General features: G+C 41.9%; 1 protein-coding gene across 1 annotated transcript in view; it reads right to left on the bottom strand.

Moving 5' to 3' along the window:
* The window catches only part of LOC126365909 (protein disabled), a 467,529-nt gene extending 448,209 nt beyond the window's left edge, over window positions 1–19,320 (bottom strand). Inside the window, exon 1 of the mRNA XM_050008634.1 lies at window positions 19,147–19,320. The gene's annotated coding sequence lies outside the window, so the exon portion shown is untranslated. The remainder of the gene's footprint in view (window positions 1–19,146) is intronic.
* Window positions 19,321–20,646: the final 1,326 nt, after the last annotated feature.

Here is a 20,646-nt window from a genome sequence, read left to right as displayed (position 1 = left end):
AATAAGCAATGTCACCAAGAAATGCAAAACTGACTTTTAAAACAATGAATAAAACCTACACCGTGTAAACGCTCACGCTCCTACAAATGAAAAATTATCGAACAAAAACAAAATAAGAGGTAGATAAATTTCGGGACCTTCTCGAACAAACCGCAAACACAATAAATAAAATCAGTATAAAAGTCTTATTGAGAGACTTCAACACCCAGTTGAGAAAAGAAAGTAAATATAAAGAGATAATTGGAAACTGGAGTCCAAGTAACTTTACAAACAAGAATGGTCAAAGACTTGTAGAATGGTAGAGAATATAAACTTATATGTAAATAAGATACTTCAAGAAGAAGCCAAATAAACGTACTCTAACTAGCACCAAACCAAAAGCGAAGTTTACAGAAGAAACTTCTGAACCATTCCTTATAAAAACAGGCTAAAGACAGAGTGGTTGTCTATCACCATTACTGTTCAAAAGTTCTCTGGAATACATATGGAGAGAAAGATTCAAGGATAACCCAAAGAACATAACAATTGGAGGTGCTAAAAATGAAATAAGTTTGATCTGCTTGAGATTTGCTGCTGATGATCTTGCTGTCCAATAAAATTGGTCTCAGAATATCATTTGAGAAAACCTAGATTATGCTAGCTGACCTACAACTTGCAAAGAAAATTAGAATAGGAGAGCTTGAAATCAAAACTGTTGATAAATTTAAATATTTCGGTGAAATTGTAACTTACAATCTAAATGAGAAACCATCGTGGCAAAATAGAATTAAAAGACTGAACAAAACAAATTACATTACCAAAAACACCTACAGGAAGACGAGCCTATCCATAGAAGCAAAATTAAAACATTATAAAACAGTTACACAACCAGAGATAAATTACGCAGCTGAAACCATCCTCGAAACAACTAATACAGCAGAAATTGACAAAATACTAAACACTACAGACAGAAATAAGAATAATTAGGGCAAGAATAAATAAACAAACTAAGTATATGGCCATTGTAGAACAGCTTCAAATGAATCAGTATACAAGAAAATAGAACCAGTAATGAGTACGATCGGGAAGCAACGTATCCCTTCTTTGGATGTCTGATGAGACCATCAGAAAACAGTGTTAGTAAGAGATTAATAAAAATAGGTGGAGTATTAAGAACAACATGAAATGGATCACATAAATGAGGGAAGATATAAGAGAACTCCAAATTACTGTAGAGGACCTAAGAAACAAAGTAGAGAAAACGGCAATACTGCGAGACACATAAACAAGGCTACAAAAGAATATCAATAAAAGGGCTACTGGAAGAGTGATCCCAGTCGAAGAAAGAAAGAAAATACCTCAGAGAATGAAGAAGTATTGGTTAGACAGAACAGCAAGACACCCTTCATATAATAATAAATTATAAGAATTCCTGTATAACCACTGTACTATTGAATTGGCTTATTGAATAATAACCTTTTGTAAATCTTTGTACATCCGACTAGAGTGCTCCAATGAAGGACATAAAATAAAAAATAAATAAATAAAATGGATCGACTTTATGCTGTTTCATTCATTCATACTAGAGGAGAATATGCTATCTCGTGCATTTACTATTCTTGAAAGCTACGTTTGAAGGTTTTAAAATGATTTTTGTAGGAGTGTGTAGATCAGGTCAGAAAATACATGGCGTCATATCAAACTCGATTTTGTCCACCAATGGACTTCATGCGTCTTGAAAAGTTTCTTCTGATATGTAGATGTACAAAATGCCACTAACAAAACTGAGATCGATATTCGTGTAACTTCGACCGTTGATCAAGATAACTACCAGCCTTGTGCATCAATTAAATGGGAGAAAGAACAATAAATTCCATTTGATCATAATTAACGTATTTCTTTTTCTTTTATGAGCTGAATCACCGAAAATAACTTTTTTCTGAGGCGTTAAATGAAAAATTGTTTCAACCAATCTGTTTTTAACAAAACTGGGTAGTTCTTGCTGAGGGTACACGTCTTATGTATTCCTGCAGATGTAAGATATACTGGGTCGAGTTTAAATTTTTGTTTTTTTATTACTTACAAATGAACATGGAAAGTCACAACAGCAAGAACTTCGGTCTGTTTTAGTCCATCTTCTGAACTCACACCATTATGGTAGACGGTGGCTGTGAACGAAGCACCGTTCACAACCACCGTCTACCATTATGGTGTGAGGTCTGAATATGGTGTAAAAAGACCGAAACCGGAAACCTCACAAAAAAAATAAGTTTCTTGCGATTGTGACGGTTCATATTCATTTTCAAAAAAGTATCACACTGTACCATTTTATCCACGAAACTAGTAGCTATGCTGATACCACATGGTCATCCTCTGTTTCAGACGTACAGCGTCCAAGAGAACAGGAAGAATATGTCTTAAAATCTGGAATATTGTCTGCCATTTTTGTTGCCATTTATAAAGAAAGCTCCGATAATGTTATATTAACATTTTATGTACGTTGATGCCAACCTGTCGGGGCCGTCGTGGATTGTTGATGGACCAATAATGCATATTTTCTCATATTGGCAATTCTGTTGTTGGTGAATGGCACCTCAACGGTAAAAAGAACATCTGAGAACAAATTAGAAGTAGTCAGAAGTCGTTGCTGAGGCCACTGACGAAACTGAATTAGTCTGCTGATTTGAGGATTGACGGCTACGGCAGCGAGCACAGCGACCTCAGCACCTTCGTATGTTCGTGTTCTACAACGATTTAGCGGACTTGTATTTAAACTTCCAGTTTTACGTAGACCAGAAATTGGACGACCAAACATCCAGTGAGAAGACGATGGCTTGTCAGGGAATTGTGTGCTGTACATCAGTTGTGCCTGAACAGAATTTCACCCACCTGCAGCAAATTACAGAACAGACACGTACAGTAGAGTACAAGATAGACATAGTAATATAACAATCATATAACAGTACTGAACATAAAAATAGACGTTACTATACTACTTTTTGTCAACGTACTTTCTCTGTAAATTAGCAGCAATTCTACTTTGTCATCGTGTGTGTACGTCATGCAACTTCTCACAACAAAAACTGTTTTCAAAATGTATGCTACCGCTATGCAGTTACCAAGCTGCAGTTACTAAGTTACTCTGTTGCACGACTACACTGGCATGCAGTATACAGGGTGCCCATAAAGTAAGTATCCATTCTGTGGAAGACGTACATGTGGATTATTTCTGTTGCAGGTACCGTGAAGAGACATCACAATGTTAACAGCTGCCGAAAGAATCACAATTCTGGAAATCGTTTACGTGGCGAAACCTATTCTAAGGTCCAGAGGCTGTTTGAGGGAAAGTATCGGAAGGATGCCATTCGGAAGCTCGTCAACAAATTCCGGCGTCTAGGATCCGTAGCTGATGAGAGATGCGCTGGGCGACCACCGATCAGCCCACAATCTGTACAGCGTGTGAGGGGAGCTATCGAAAGAAGTCCAACGGCATCTACCCGCCGGCTGAGTCGTGAACTATCCATGCCGAAATCCACAGTGTGGATTCACTACACCCTTAAAAAGAAGGCATATCATATCCATGTGCTTCACCAGCTAGAGGATGAAGACCATGTTGCACGAGCACCCATGTGTCATGATTTGTTGGAAGCTATAGCCGACGAGGACCTGATGAATCATGTTATGTTTAGCGACAAGGCGACATTTCATGTCTGCGGCGTAGTCAACAAACACAATGAAAGATAGGATCTGTAGGCCGTTTATGTTTGTTGAAAGGACAATTACCGAAGCAACCTACCTGGACATGTTGCAGTTGTTCTTGGAGCCACAGTTGCAGCAGGATGGTATCCTCGCCTCTGTCATGTATCACCAAGATGGGGCGCCACCCCAATATGCAAACATTGTCCGGGACTACCTGAACGAGACCTTTCCTACTAGGTGGATAGGAAGAGTTGCAGGTCGCATATGAGCTGCTGGCTACCCCTACTTCACTACCGTGGACTTTTTTGCGTGGGGTTTCATCAACAGCCGAGTTTATGCTACCAGGGTTCCACATTTGAATGAACTGAAACCGCAAATACGAGAGGCAGGCTCAGCCCTTCAAATGTTACAGAGCGTGTTGCACGCAACCACAAGGCGAAGGGGACGGTGTGTTGCCAATGAAGGTGGACATGTTGAACAGTATTAGCTACTCTTTCTAAATATAATGTTTATTTTGTTGTAGCACATCTGGAAAATTGATACTTACTTTATGGGCACCCTGTATTGTACGCCAAAGCAACAAAAAATGAGGTGCGCGCGGAGGGGGGGGGGGGGGGGGGGGGTTAGGAAGTAGTACCTGTTTTTACATGAGTCGTCATTAACAAAACCCACATATCTACTACAACACTACATTGGACACGTAATGCGAACAATCAAGACAGTAAACAGCATGATTTCTTCACAACCTATGTACTCTTTATTGCTTGTATATCTAAGTTTTATTGACAAAAATGGTACAGTGATAGATTTTTGAATAGCTCTTGGAAAGGTTAAGTGCTTTTGAAAAAAATATACATGGTTCCATCAAAAAAACTGAACCTCTACCTCAAATCTTTCATATCTGAGGGTATATATAAATTGTATATCCTCAGCAATAACTGCCCAATAAAGTTAAAAACATTAGTTGAAACAATTTTTCATTTAATGCATCAGAAAAAAGTTATTTTGGGTGAGCAAAATAAATAGGACACCCTGTTTATATACGGCGCTCCAGCTGGTAATGAAAAAGATGCACATATAAGAATGCAACTGCTAAAAAAACGACTTTGATAGTCGTGAGGCAGGGGCTCGTGAAGTAAATGCTTTGAGTCATTCTGAAACGTAAGTAAGTATTATTTTCAACACTAACGTATGATTTTTAATGGACACCCCGTATTATTTCTTACGCAATCAGTAACATGACACATCACAAAAAGAGCTGCGTTGGTTGCAATAGATCAACTACATACAGAGAAATGTCAACGCGAAGTTGACCCTTGAAATAACCGAAACGCGGGGCTAATGCACATTCCGAGATTGAATCGTGATCCCTACATTGCTCGCAATCGCGATGAGATTGACGTACGCAATCTTACTTTCACTGTTATCGCGATGGCCGGGAGTAATAACCACCAACACTGATTTGTACATAATGGTTTCCCTCTTGTGTGTTTTATTTCTACGTACACACTACGAACAATTCCGGTCAGGATACACAACCAATTAGAGGCCCAGTACAACCTCTCGCCTCTGCAGTCGTGAACAGAAAAGTGTGGTACTCGGACTTTACCTCAATGGACTTTCTGTCTGGAAACGTGTGAAAAATGTGATGTAGCAGCAGGCTCTAGCAACAATGGACAACATAAAAGCCAGTATTACCGCCGAATGTGCTGCATAACACCAGAAACAGTGATAAAACTTAGTCGATCAGTTTTGGAGCGTGTGCCGCGGTGTTACAGTGTACATGGCGATCTCGAAGAACATATGTTGTAGTGTTTCTGCTGTGAGAAATGTGATTGCATACCGGCGTACATTTTGTGTGTAAACTGAGAGGACATGTTTGTTTTGTAGATAATAGTGTACGTTTATGTAACTGTGATTTTTCATGTAAGGAATAATACGAGGTGTCCACTTAAAAAAAAAAAGTTTATGTTGAAAATAATATTTGTTTACGTTTTAGAATATCTCATAGTATTTACTTTTATGAGTCCCCGCCTTATATTCATACCCTCAGAGTCATTTTTCAGTGCCTGTTGTTGCTCCAGAGACATTCGCGCTGAAATGTTTATGTGGGTTTAGCAAAAATCTTGTTTGTTTGTTCAGAATCTTAAACCCGGAAAGTTCTTCACGGGTTCATTAAAAGTTTTGACACAACACTGCATTCAAAGACGCGCGCGTTTTATATACCTACGGGAGCGTCAAAGGGTATTATTAATTTATGTACCACTGGCGTTCTAGTAGGCATATAAAGACACGTTCGTATTCGAAAGCAAACTTTCAAAGCATTTATAAACATATAGTCATACGTGCACAAATAGTGACCGTGAACGAACTGCAGCTGAACTAGACTGCAGCTGTAAGACAACACTACAGGTGTGGGTAAACAATGAAACGATAATACATGGTAAATTCTACAGATCACTGTAGACACATGCAGAGATGATTCCTTCGGCAAGGTTCTAATCCATTTCCTCCCCTACCATTCTGCGATCTAGAATTTATACCTGTATCTAACGTTCAAGATATTGACAGTATACTGAATTCTAACCTCACTTACTCCCGATACACTGATGACTTAATTGTAGCTCGCCAAAACACATGTCGTTGAAACAACGACACCATCCAGAAGCTTTTAGTCGATTTGCTCAGTAAATGCGAAAGTCCGCGCAGTCACAGCACAGTGTATTGTTTATTACGTTATCTATCCGTACTGGAAAGCAATTTTGCGTCAAAGCTTCAGCTGACAGAAATGAGCAGCATTCCGCAAGAAGGTTTCTTTTCACCTAGAAGTAAACTTTTTGCTCACTCGAAAGTATCGCTTGAAAATGGATATTCGTTTCGGGGTTGGTGGAAACCTGCCTGTCACTGCACTAGGCATTCCTGTATTTCGATATATCCGTTTGGCGTTCCAGCCTGCCTAAACTCAACAGCATCATCCGTAAAGATACTCACGGAGCTTCCAACGCACCAGTCACCCGGGGTTACATCCTTTTGTAATCGAGCGGAATTTATACCTGTATTGGCCTTGTTTGACTTATCCGGTATTTTTTCACCTTCAGGTTTGTTTCAAAGGAATCAAAATTGCCTTGGGAGTACGGCAACAGCTTTTGCAACGAACCGGAAAATTCAGTTAATGCAGTATTGAATAGCCTGTTTGTTTTATTTTTTATTGATACAGGGCGTTTCAAAGTCCTTGCATCAAACGTTTAGAAGGGGGGGGGGGGGGCAGACTACGCCATGGGCAACAATTTTTATTATAGACAAAATTTTGGCGTCCTTTTATATTGGTTTTGCCCCTGAAAGAACATAGGTAGACCGTGGCGTTGCGTATGCTTTGTGTCGCCTATACCCCAGTTGGTTAGTTGATTGATCTGGGGGAGGGGACCAAACAGCGAGGTCATCGGTCCCATCGGATAATGGAAGGGGGGGGGGGGGGGGGGAGCAAGCATGAACGCGTGTACTCCCACAAAATTATGTTTCCTAATTCGCTTCTAAATATGTTTCTCAGCTTAGAGACAATCTTTCCTATGGTTTTCTTGATGAAAATTTGTGGCAATTTACTGGAGTAGGTAGTACACAGATGCAGCCTGGTTAGTAGACCCTGCTCGTTCGTTGAAATTCGCCGCCCGGCTAGCGAATACTAAAGGTCGCCGAGAAACCTCAGTGAACATTTTGCCGCTAACAAAATTTGTTCCCAGTGACGTAATCGTCTCCTCTAGAGGTTTGATGCGAAAACTTTGAAACATACAGTACACGGCTACATGCCCATCTTTAGCGTTCGTATAACTTACTACGTGCCTCCACATAATTTTTTTTCTTTTTTAATTTTACTCTAACTTTACTTGTCGTCTTTTAGATAGACCTCGTCCAATTAGTTACAGTATCGACTCCGCTTGGAATCTTGTGTGTCAGATGAGGCATCAACTAACTGGACGAGGACGTAACGCACTAAATTATGCGAACGCTGGAGATGTCCATGAAGCACTATAACGTTTTGGTCTTAAAAAAAAAAAAGGAAAAAGAAACAAGGAGCCTTGTCTGCACATATACGAGTATAAATACAATCATCAACTTCATGTAGACTGCTCGACACAGTGGAATTGGCATACGCTGTATTACTTATTCAGCGACAATATGTAGACGACGTCAGTTTGTGCACTGTTCATGCGGACCTAGCTGGAGCGACAACCTGGAGCGCTCTAGACCAGAGTTCCCCAAACTGTGTTCGACGGAACACTGGTGTACCGCGGAAAGTGAGCAAGTTCTCCTCAAAAAAGTATTAATAACAGGGTGTTTTTTTCCGAAATTTTGGCGATACTGATTATTTTTCAATAACTTTCTTCGGATTTTTGTGTTATCAGGTACATTTTAAATTTGGAATAATCACTGAATAAAACGAGTTTCTTTTTTTCATTTTTAAAAATGCTATTAACGTTCAAAATAAAAAGGATGTTCCATCAAAGTACCAACATTCTCAAAGTGTTCCGTTAGAGGAAAGGTTGAGAACCGCTGCTCTAGACAGTAGCTTTCACTGCTTCGGCTTCGGCGACGTTCGTTTACACCGGTTGCCTGCTGACGTCTGAGTCACACGCGGTGCGCTGAGCCCGGATCCCTCTCCAGCGAACGAGTAAAAACTCTGGTGGCGCGGCGTCTTAAGTGGCGCCGCCCCCTATGGAGGCTAAATATAGCCATGACCGTACCCTGAAGACAACTGTGTTTCTTCTGCGTGTCTCAGCGACGGGCAGCCGCTGACCGCTGCAGTCGCGGATGCTGCGGCCGGAAGCGTTCCTCTGACACGTCACGCTACAGAGGACAAAAAATTGACTCAGCTGTCCCGCGGGGGGATGACTCAACCCACACTTTACGTCAAGCATCTTCTCGTAAGTAATAATTTAGACGAGAAAAAGAACTGACGAACTTTGGTGTTATACTTAAAACAGCGGTTGGCGAGTTCGGAAGCTAGTTATACAGCTTGTAGGGGACATCAAAACAAATAGTTTTCCCTTATGTCATTTTTTCCTATGGGGATTATTTAAACCAGTGGAGGCCGAATTACGCTCTTCAGTTGTTAGAGGCCGTATTACGATTTTTAGTTGTAAGAGGGCGTATTACGCTCTTCAGTTGTAGGCAACTGCTGTCCACCAGTGTAGTAGTGCATCGTCTCTGTTTACTAATGGAGCGATACACCTGGAGTGAGTACACTGATATGATTGGTGCGTACTACGTAGCGCAGCACAACGAACGAGCTGCACAGCGGGTTTATCAACAATATCCTAATCGCCGTATCATACGACCTCTGCTGCTGTGTACCAACGTCTGCACGAGAACGGGTCATTTAGTAGACTACCTAGACAGGGACACCGTCGCACTTTAAGAACACTGCAATTTGAAGAAGCTGTCTTGCAGCATGTGGAGCGCGATCCTTCTATCAGCACTCGTGCAATTGCACGTAACATGGGGACGAATCAGACGACTGTAAGAACAGTCCTCCGAGAGCAATTGTAACGTCCATTTCACTTATAGCGGGTCCACAACCTGGAGCCAGTTGATTATCCACCCAGGGTACAGTTTTCGCAGCGGTACCTGGAACAGTGTGAAATACATCCTACATTTCCATCCTCTGTGTTGTTTATTGATGAATCAACGTTCTGGCGTGATGAAGTCTTCAACATGCACAATTCGCATGTTTGGAGGGAGGATAACCCATATGCCTCAGTTACTAGCGCTCATCAAGTGCTTTTCTTCGTTAATATGTGGGTCGGTGTTGTTGGGCACTGTTTAATTGGGCCGTATCTGCTTCCTAGGCCATTAAATGGCAGGCACTATTTCAATTTTCTCTCCAGAGAGTTGCCACAATTGCTGGAAGACGTCCCGCTCCCTAGAAGACAACACATGTGGTTCCAACATGACGGGGTGCCGGCACATTTCAGTCGTCGTGTGCGTCGATTCCTGGACCGACGGTTCCCAGAAACGTAGATTGGCACAGGTGGTCCTGTACCATGGCCTGCTCGATCTCCAGATAAGTCCCCTCTGGACTTTTTTGAGTGGGGAGAGATGCGCAACCTTGTTTACAAAACTCCTGTAGCATCAGAAGAGAATCTGGTTGCCCGGATATTAGCAACAGCAGGAACAATTCAGGATACTCCTGGGGTTTTTGCCCGTGTCAGACAGAACATGATCCGACGGTGTAACCTTTGTTTACGTGTAAATGGAGGCGTTTTTGAAAATCTACTGTAACTGAAATTGGGTTGTGTTAATGTGTTGTCTCTTGGTCATAAAAAAAATGGAAAAGTATTTGTTGGTTTAGTTACATTTGCCGACAGAGACATCTTCCTCTACCGGTTTAAATACTCCTCATAAGAAAAAATAACGTTAGGGGAAAATATGTTTTGATGTCCCCTACAACCTCCCAGAGTTTGTCGGTTTAAATACTCTTCACCCTGTAGAATTGACGTGGTAGCCACACTAGTCGAATTGCCGAAGAAAGCGAAACAAAAAATATTTGAATAAATAAATCATTCACGAAGCAGAAAGCTTCTTTGTGTATCATTCGTTTTGCAGAGCCGAAAAAAATAGAATATTCTATATACATACTATACACACTGAGGTGACAAAAAAAGACGAGGGTCCCATATCGTGTCGGACCTCCGTTTGCGCGGCTTAGTGTAGCAACTCGATGCGGCGTGGACTCAACAAGTTGTTTCAGCACGAACTAATCTCTCGATTATGTCCCATAAATGTTCAATGCCATTCACGTCGGGTGGGCAAACTATTCGCTCTAACAGTCCAGATAATTGTGGCCTGGTTACATGACGCATTGTCAACCATAAAAATTCCATCGTTGTGTGGGGAAATGAAGCTAAAAAAAAGTCGATAAATGATTGGTTCGATTGGATCAGATAACTCAGCCCATTTCATGTTAACACATCCGACAACGTTATGGCGTCACCATCAGCTTGCACACTGTCTTGTTATTAGGGTCCATGGCTTCGTGGGGTCTGCGCAACATTCGAACCGAACCATCAGCTCTCACCGACTGAAATCGGGACTTACGTGACCAGGTCACGGTTTTCCAGCCGTCCAGGGTGCAAACGATATGGTCACGAGCTCAGAAGTTGGGCTGGGGGCGATGTCGTTCTGCTGGCAAAGGCACTCGCGTCGGTCGTCTGCTACCATAGCCCATTAAAGCAAATTTCGGCGAACTGTCCTAACAGATACATTCGTGGTACCTCCCACATTGATTTCTGCGATTATTTCACGCAGTGTTGCCTGTCTGTTAGCACTGACAACTCCATGCAAATGCCGCTATCCTCGGTCGTTAAGGGTCGGCCGTTGGCCACTGCGTTGTCCGTGGTGAGAGGTATGCGTGAAATTTAGTTTTCTCGGCACGTTCTTGGCACTGTGGATACAGGAATATTGAATTCGCTAACGATTTCTGAAATAGAACCTCGTATGCGTCTAGCTCTGACTCCCATTCCGCGTTCAAGAGTCTGTTAATTCCTGTCGTGTGTCCATAATGAAACCTTATCACATGAATGACCTGAGTACAAATGCCACCTCCGCCAAGCACTGGCATGCGTATGCGATACTACTGCCGTCTGTATATGAGCTTATCGCTATCTTATGACTTCAGTCACTTAAGTGTAATACTGATTTTATGTAATGACACGCTATACAGTAGCGATGCATATTTGATGATATGGCGGTGTCATGCGTCAGCGAATTCTCCCCTCCCTCTTACATCCGCCCCATTCTTTGTTCGCGAGTAAGAAATTAAGGTGTCATCCTGCAAAAGTTTAGTCAAGAATGTAAATAAAAGAAACATAATATCACAAACTATTCCTCTGAAAATTATCTTAATGCTTACAGTAATCTTCGTGCTGTGAAAATTAAAATTATGTAGGAGCGAGGGGTGCAATAAGCTGGACTCGTCGTGTCACGTTTTACATGGGAAGAGTGCACTCTGTAAGGTCGCCCTTTTCTTATAAGTGAAAGTTTGCTGATTTTACGCCGCTACACAATGTTAACGTTGGTTGACAACCTTAAGAAAATTAACCACTGTAGGAATAAGTTGTTGTTGTTGTTGTTGTCTTCAGTCCTGAGACTGGTTTGATGCAGCTCTCCATGGTACTCTGTCCTGTGCAAGCTTTTTCATCTCCCAGTACTTAACTGCAACCTACATCCTTCTGAATCTGCTTAGTGTATTCATCTCTTGGTCTCCCTCTACGATTTTTACCCTCCTCGCTGCCCTCCAATACTAAATTTGTGATCCCTTGATACCTCAAAACATGTCCTACCAACCGGTCCCTTCTTCTTGTCGAGTTCTGCCACAATCCCCTCTTCTCCCCAATACCTCCTCATTAGTTATGTGATCTACCCATCTAATCTTCAGCATTCTTCTGTAACACCACATTTCTAAAGCTTCTATTCTCTTCTTGTCCAAACTATTTATCGTCCATGTTTCACTTCCATACATGGCTACACTCCAGACAAATACTTTCAGAGACGACTTCCTGACACTTAAATCTTTCTCGATGTTAACAAATTTCTCTTCTTCCGAAACGCTTTCCTTGCCATTGCCAGTCTACATTTTATATCCTCTCTCCATCGACCATTATCAGCTATTTTGCTCCCCAAATAGCAAAACTCCTTTCCTACTTTAAGTGTCTCATTTCCTAATCTAATTCCCTCAGCATCACCCGACTTAATTCGACTACATTCCATTATCCTCGTTTTGCTTTTGTTGATGTTCATCTAATATCCTCCTTTCAAGACACTGTCCATTCCGTTCAACTGCTCTTCTACATCTCTACATCTACATCCATACTCCGCAAGACACCTGACGGTGTGTGGTGGAGGGTACCCTGAGTACCTCTATCGGTTCTCCCTTCTATTCCAGTCTCGTATTGTACGTGGAAAGAAGGATTGTCGGTATGCTTCTGTGTGGGCTCTAATCTCTCTGATTTTATCCTCATGGTCTCTTCGCGAGATATAAGTAGGAGGGAGCAATATACTACTTGACTCTTCGGTGAAGGTATGTTCTCGAAACTTTAACAAAAGCCCGTACCGAGCTACTGAGCGTCTCTCCTGCAAAGTCTTCCACTGGAGTTTATCTATCATCTCCGTAACGCTTTAGCGATTACTAAATGATCCTGTAACGAAGCGCGCTGCTCTCCGTTGGATCTTCTCTATCTCTTCTATCAACCCTATCTGGTGCGGATCCCACGCTGCTGAGCAGTATTCAAGCAGTGGGCGAACAAGCGTACTGTAACCTACTTCCCTTGTTGTCGGATTGCATTTCCTTAGGATTCTTCCAATGAATCTCAGTCTGGCATCTGCTTTACCGACGATCAACTTTATATGACCATTCCATTTCTTTCAAGTCCTTTGCTGTCTCTGACAGAAACCTCAAGATTTTTATTTCTTCTCCATGGGCTTTAATACCTACTCCGAATTTATCTTTTGTTTCCTTTACTGCTTGCTCAATATACAGATTTGATTAACATCGGGGAGAGGCTACAAGAGGAATAAGTAGCCATTGTGAAAGTCGCGTTGATCCGTGCGCTGTTTTGAGTAGTGGTTATTATTGTTATTGTTAATTATTAATTAGAAAAACGTTCTGGTTCTTCTAGGGCTCGCCATCAACTTTCGTATCGCTTTATCGACGCAGTAACCCGTAATATGTGCGTTTCTTTTATAAACTATAATGTGGCTGTCCTTGGAGAAGGAGACGGGGCTTATTCAAGCAGCCAATGTGCTACGAACCAATCGGAAGTTTTCGCTCCCAGCACCCCTTCAGCGAAAGGGCCACCTAATAGTGTGCGATTAGTAGGAGGAAAACCTTGTTCGCCTTACAATAACAATGAAACCAGCGAGACCGATGCGATTTATTCATAGAAGCAATAAATATAAATAATATGAGACCATGAACCGCGAAAGTTGGCATTACACGTAGATTATGTTATCGCAACAAATTCTATGTATAACTTCACTCTCAATTTTCAATACAGATAACGCGATAAGTTTTACTTGGAAAGCAGTAGCCCTGAGATAATTCATTTTTTCGCTGAACAAAAACCGTCGCTTACAGGTGCATTCTGAGCGCGCCCACAACGTTTGGATACCCAGTAATTCGTCCTAGTTATTTTTCTTGCAAGAACAACGAAAGCTCCAACACAGTAATATAATAATCAAGTTATGTAGTGACCTCAACTGACAACCAAAGCGGCGTTAACCTGTTTAGGACTCGATACGAAACAATTAACAATCAACAATGAACCAGACGCTACGCATTAAGGCCTGAACTGTTGGCTTAATAACAGAAAAAAAACCACTTATATAAAATTCAAGCGGCGTTGTACGTCGAATCATGGAACCATGGTCTCATTTCGCAAGGTGCGCCCGAGTGCATTCTCTGATTCTCAGGACGCAAGAGCCTTTCATTTCTTTCAGTTACCTTTTGTACTATACTATACCAGGTGTATAAGTATGAAACCGGAATTTCCCTATAGATGGTGCTAGTCGTCAATGTAGAGCCTGCGATACCGCGTCTGCAGCGCCATCTGCTTCCTGTAACGGCTGACGCAGTAACCCAAGTTCCATACATTAGTATCTGTTTCAAACTCCGGAAATTTGTGGAAAGTACCTATGGGACCAAACTGCCGAGGACACCTGTCTCTAGGCTTAAACACTACTTAATCTAACTTAAACTAACTTACGCTAAGGACAATACACACACCCATGCCCGAGGGAGAACTCGAGCCTCAGACGGGGGCAGCCGCGCGAGCCGTGGCAAGGCGTCTGAGACTGCGCGGCTACCCAGAGCGGCTTTAAAACCCTGAATGTCGAGTTTTGTGCTTACGAACAACGACTTGAGGACACAACTGGTTTTCTGTTAGCATTCGAAAAAAACTGCCGCAGAATCGCATCGAATGCTTGGCGAAGCTTTTGGCGAACAAGTTCCTGGGAAAACACTGTGTTTCGAGTGATCCAAAAAATTGAAATGTGGTGATTTTGACGTGAGAAACGACGACGGCGCCAAACCACCGAGAAAGTTCGAAGACAACGAATTGCAGGCCTCATTGGATGAAGATGATACTCAAACTCAACAGGAACTCGCGGAACAATCGAATGCGAAGCGGAAATCCGTTAAACTTCGATTGAAAGCTACGGGAAAGGTGTAGAAATTGGGAAGATGGGTTCCGCATGAATAAATGAAAGACACCAGGCAATTCGAAAGACCACTTGTGAAATGCTGCTCGCCAGATACAAAGGAAAGTCGTTTCTCCATCGAATAGTGACAGGTGATGAAAAATGAATATATTTTGAGAATCCTAAGCTTCGTAAAGGATGGGTGAATTTAGGGAAACAACCGACATCCACTGCAAGACCAAATCGCTTTGGAAAGAAGACAATGCTCTGTGTTTGATGGGGTCAGAAGGGTTTCATCTATTATGAGCTGCTAAAACCTGGTGAAACCGTAAACACTGATCGCTACCACCGGCAAATGCTCGATTTAAATCGAGCATTACGTGAAAAACGACAGGAATATGGAAAAAGGCAACACAAAGTAATATTGTTCCATGATAGCGGCCAGTCGCACACACAGCAAAACTGGTGAATACTAGAGCATGCGGCTTATTCTTCAGACTTCGCTCCTTCCGATTATGATCTCCATCACTGGGACACGCTCTTGCTCAGCAACGCTTCAATTCATATGAAAATGTACGAAAATGGCTCGCTGAATGGTTCGTTTCAAAAGAAAAACTTTCTTTTTTTTGCGTGGTATTCATACTTTGCCAGAGAGGTGGGTGAAATGCATAAATAGCAATGGAGATTACTCTGAATAAAACATTATTAATCAGTTTCAAACAACAGACGTGGAATTATTGTTGCAACCAAATTCCGGTTTCATACTTCTACACCTGGAAGGTCCTTAAGTTTTGCACATCAGTGTAATTAGGGTTTGGTGCCTTCAACCAGAAAGGTTTTGTATGTTTAACGTCAAAGAATTAACAGATTAACTCATTTGTGAAGTAATCAGACGTTTGCAGCTATTTTATACACGGAAGCTAGATTCTTTAAAGAATCGTAAGTGGTTTATATTTTATATTCTGGAAGCCTAAAAAGTTTGTAACGGAAAGGCTCACACTCCTTCATGATCACTGAGAAAACTCCGAAATCCAGCTATCCATTACTCTTATGGTGATTTAGCACAGATTTAGAACTATAAGATTTCTTGTATAGTTTCGTTTCATGCTTACGTCTTGATGTGCGAGGAATGAAACAAAGTGGGAGGGAGGGAGGGAGGGAGAGGGGTAGGTACCTGACCCCCGACACGCCAACGGGGCCTTCGAGATTAAAAAATGCATACCATGGACGGATCATGAGCCACGGCGAATTATGTATTTTCTGCTTAAGAATGTGTAGACAGGTATCGAATTTAATCCTGTATATGGTCGCGGAAAGTTCTGGGGTTGTTTTTTGCTCGCGTAATTTGAGAATGTGATGAAGCTATTTTCTTTCACTACACTGCCAGCTTATGCATTTCTGCAGTAAAGTTGTTCGTTATTGCAAGAAACGATTCCGAGAGCAAAAACGAGATTACGCAAGATTAGCCAACATCAAACAAAGAATGGTTCAAAATTGCTCTAAACACTATGGGACTTAACATCTGACGTCATCAGTCCCCTAGACTTAGAACTACATAAACCTAACTAACCTAAAGGCCATCACACACATCCATGCTCGAGGCAGGATTCGAACCTGTGAACTTAGCGGTCGCGCGGTTCCAGACTGATATGCCTAGCACATCTCGATCACACCGGCCGGCTGTTATATGTTCCCTACTTATAGTTGTGACCTGTGGATGTGGCACGAATCTGATGTTTATAGTCGCAGGATACTTCGTACCAAACGTAACAAATATAGCCGAATACGTGTGAAAGGTGCCGACATCGTTTAAAGACTCTGGCGAATAAAAGGGACGCGGCCTTACGCGAGGAACCATAGAGGTATTCGGTTCAAACTATTTAGAAAACTCGATGGAAACACAAAGGTGTGCTGAACCTCTATCTTGTCCGGCATTATTCGAGTCTTCTCACCACTGCCCCAGCGCTCTCGCTGCAATAATATGCAAATATATTTTAACGAAAATGTGTTGCTGAGTACAGATGATTAAAAAAATCCATTTGAACGGCATCGGTTCATTCAGCACGTACCAATAATTTTCGTAATCTAACATGTCATGATGCATCGGCATGGGATGGAATGTGACACTTCGCATAAATAACTTCGAATTATATTAGTATTCCAAATACTGGTACCGTCAAAATTTTCTGTTGCGTCATAACAGTAAGCAAATAATGCATCTCCAATAATTATTCTGCAGCCCGCATCACGTGGTCGTGCGGTAGCGCTCTCGCTTCCTGCGCCCGGGTTCGATTCCCGGCGGGGTCAGGGATTTTCTCTGCCTCGTGATGACTGGGTGTTGTGTGTTGTCCTTAGGTTAGTTAGGTTTAAGTAGTTCTAAGTTCTAGGGGACTGATGACCATACATGTTAAGTCCCATAGTGCTCAGTGCCATTTTTTGAATTATTCTGCAGTTTTACTAAATCTGGTAATTATTAATGCATCCATCTACAAAAGAAATTTGTATGTACTACTACTGAATATAGTTACTTTCATTGAGAACTATTTCGTACCCGTCGAAGCGCAACTGGCTACCACCATCGTCGTTACGTGTCTTTCCTCAGTGCCAATTAAGTATTTTCGAGATATAAAGATAATTTCTGTAAGTATGTCTCCACCATCGCGTCACTGATATCGAATTGCCAGTTTCATCCATATTTCTTTCCACGTGCTTTTCCTACTTGGAACAGTAAATCTGTGGCAAACCAGCAGTCAATCATTCATAAGCTGCATCTCTATTGAGTTATAAGCTGTTTCGAGCATTCTTTTCCGTATTCTGATGGGTAGATCTGATATGTTTCTGCACACTGTTCTAGCAACTTCTCTGTCTGTATACCACACGTCAATAATTGCATATTGCTTGATCTAATGTTTGATTTTTCAGTCTTATTTTGATTTAAAGAACTTGGAACATACCAAATGAAAGACCCCCTCACACACACACACGGGTTTTATGTGTTTCGAATATAAACAATTCCTAATTATCGATAGCGTTTATTTCACAACTAATAAATGTGATGTGCTGTCAAGAAAATTTTCTGTAATGGGAACCAAAATGTACTACATTAATTTGCTGTGAAACAATTCCTAATTATCGATAGCGTTTATTTCACAACTAATAAATGTGATGTGCTGTCAAGAAAATTTTCTGTAATGGGAACCAAAATGTACTACATTAATTTGCTGTGAAACAGCTGTCTAATCTTGTCGTCCAGACTGTAAGAAAATCAGGTTCTTTTTGTTGTCTTTTAATACTACGAACAAAGGCATTAATTTTGTTCACGTGTCTGATGCAATTGATAGTGAAAGATGAAATTACGTGCCTGCACGCGGGTCTCAAGAGGTATCGGTAATATTTTCCCAAGAATTCTGGCGTAAATGAAAGACGTGTGTAGTTTATGGCCTCATTTCTCGCTTACCGAATACTAGATTCCTCAAACAGTTTTTTGACTACTTTTGAAACAGTAAGATAAAAAAACAACTGGTTTAAGGCAGTACAAAGGGATCTGAATGAACTGAACATTACTAAACACGAATTCAACATAAACAAGCTGCTGCTTAAGAACAAATACATGTGAGTGACATTCAGAACATCACAACGGAAAACGTACGTCGTATCTGCAGAAGAACGAACCGCCAGATCTCTCATAATGAAGACGTTTTGGGAAAGGAAGAAATTGTTGACATATAAGATCTAAATCTATTTATTGTACACACTGTTGTATAAAGTTTGATTTTAATGCTTCAACATAAGCGTCAACTATGTAAACAAATAAATAAGTTTTCATGAAATGATGGCTTTTGACATTTCAGCATCAGATATAAGGAAATTTTTTTATTGAGGAAAGGAATAGGCAACAGACGCCGTTTTAAAGGACGTCTGACTGTTCAAGATCAGTTGTTTTTGTTGTGAAGCGCTGAAGACAGAATTTAGAAAGACTTTTTGTTTCGGCTGATTGCGTCAGTTGTATTTACCGTGGAGTCTCCGTTGTCAAGGACAGTTCCGGACAAGGCGCACAGAAAAAAAAAAGTGAGCCGTACGGAGCTGAGATTCAGAAAGCGACGGCACAACTCGCATGTGAGCCCCGGCCGCTAGCCTGGCGTAGGCCGGCGTCCGGACAAAGGAGATCAACGCTCTGGAGAGCGGCGTGCCGCCCCCGGCCCTCGGCTTTTGTTTGTCGCAGAAAAAGGAAAGGCAGGAGGCCGGCGCGTGCGATGGCAGCGGCAGTCGGGCACTTACTGAGCTCACTGGCTGGAGGCGGCGGCGGCCATGCGGGCGACTCGCCAGCGCTGGAAGCACAGCACACGACACACTCACACACGCGGACACACACACCGGCACAGGCAGAGGCGGTGGCAGCACACGCGTCCGGCGGCAGTGGCGCACCGCGACTCAACGCCCAGACCGCCGACCTTCCTGCTGGGCGCGCGCCCCAGGCTGGCCAACGTGCGCGCGACAACTCCCTAGCAGCGCCCAGCCATCGGCTGCGGCCGAGCCGAGCGTCGTCGCTCCTCGCAACATAGACTAGGCGTGTTCATAACGTAACGCGTTTTTTTGGAAAGATTAGTTATTCGTATACTGCAATGTTATCTCTTCATCTGCTCTCGTAGCGTAACGCGCAGTGCGCCAGTTTGCAAGACAGGGAAGTGTGCCTCACCCGAATCGAATCCACACAGCGGATTAACAACTGTGGGCTGTTACACCAAAGCCTGGTGTGGGTTTTACGAGGTTTCTGACGCTCGTTTAGGCAAGTACTGGACTATTCCCCAAATTTCGCCTCATAAGGGAACCATCAGCTCTGTTAATCACTGATTCGGCTGATTCTTAGGTATGTTATGGAGGGGCCTGTCATTAGTAAAGCCGGTATTACATTATCAAATTTCTTTGTCAAAGATTTGATCAAAGATGTGATATTTGACAAAGATCTTTGGCGTAGCTCTAGAAAGGGTATTACACTGTCATCAAATTTTTCGTCAAAGTTCAAGATGGCTGACAACAACTTGTTATTAACCGCAGCAGTTGCACGTACAGCAATTGCATTGCGTGCACATGCAGAAGAGAAGTGGGGGAAAAAAGGAACCATACGTACGAGGTTGACAGTCTTAAATTCCTGGGATTACAACTTGATAATAAATTCAGTTGGGAGAAGCACACCACAGAACTGCAGAAACGCCTTAACAAATCTGTATTTGCAATTCGAGTGTTAGCAGACATAGGCGACATAAAAATGAAAAAGCTTGCATACTTTGCCTACTTTCATTCCATAATGTCATATGGTATAATATTTTGAGGTAAATCTTCAAGTCAAGCGTAAGTTTTCAGAGTGCAAAAGCGTGTGATACGTATTATTTGTGGAGTAAATTCACGGACGTCCTGCAGAAACGTCTTCAAAGAACTGGGTATACTTACTACTGCCTCTCAGTATATTTACTCCTTAATGAAACCTGTCCTAAATAATATTTCTCTTTCTCCAACAAACAGTTCACTTCATACATACAATACCAGGAACAAAAATGATCTGCACAAGGACTTAAAAGCACATACTTTAGTTCAAAAAGGGGTCCACTACTCAGGAACACTCATCTTCAATAATTTGCCAGCAAACATAAAAAATTAGTTACAAATAAAAATCAGTTTAAAAGGAGCCTAAAGGCTTACTGGTGGCCAAATTCTACTACACTGACGAAATTTTTAATAGAAACAAATGTTGTATTGTATATATTCACATTATTAGTTTTG

Source organism: Schistocerca gregaria, chromosome 4 (assembly GCF_023897955.1).
Source record: "Schistocerca gregaria isolate iqSchGreg1 chromosome 4, iqSchGreg1.2, whole genome shotgun sequence".
In the NCBI taxonomy this organism is placed as follows: Eukaryota; Metazoa; Arthropoda; class Insecta; order Orthoptera; family Acrididae; genus Schistocerca; species Schistocerca gregaria.
This window is presented reverse-complemented; position numbering and strand designations above follow the sequence as displayed.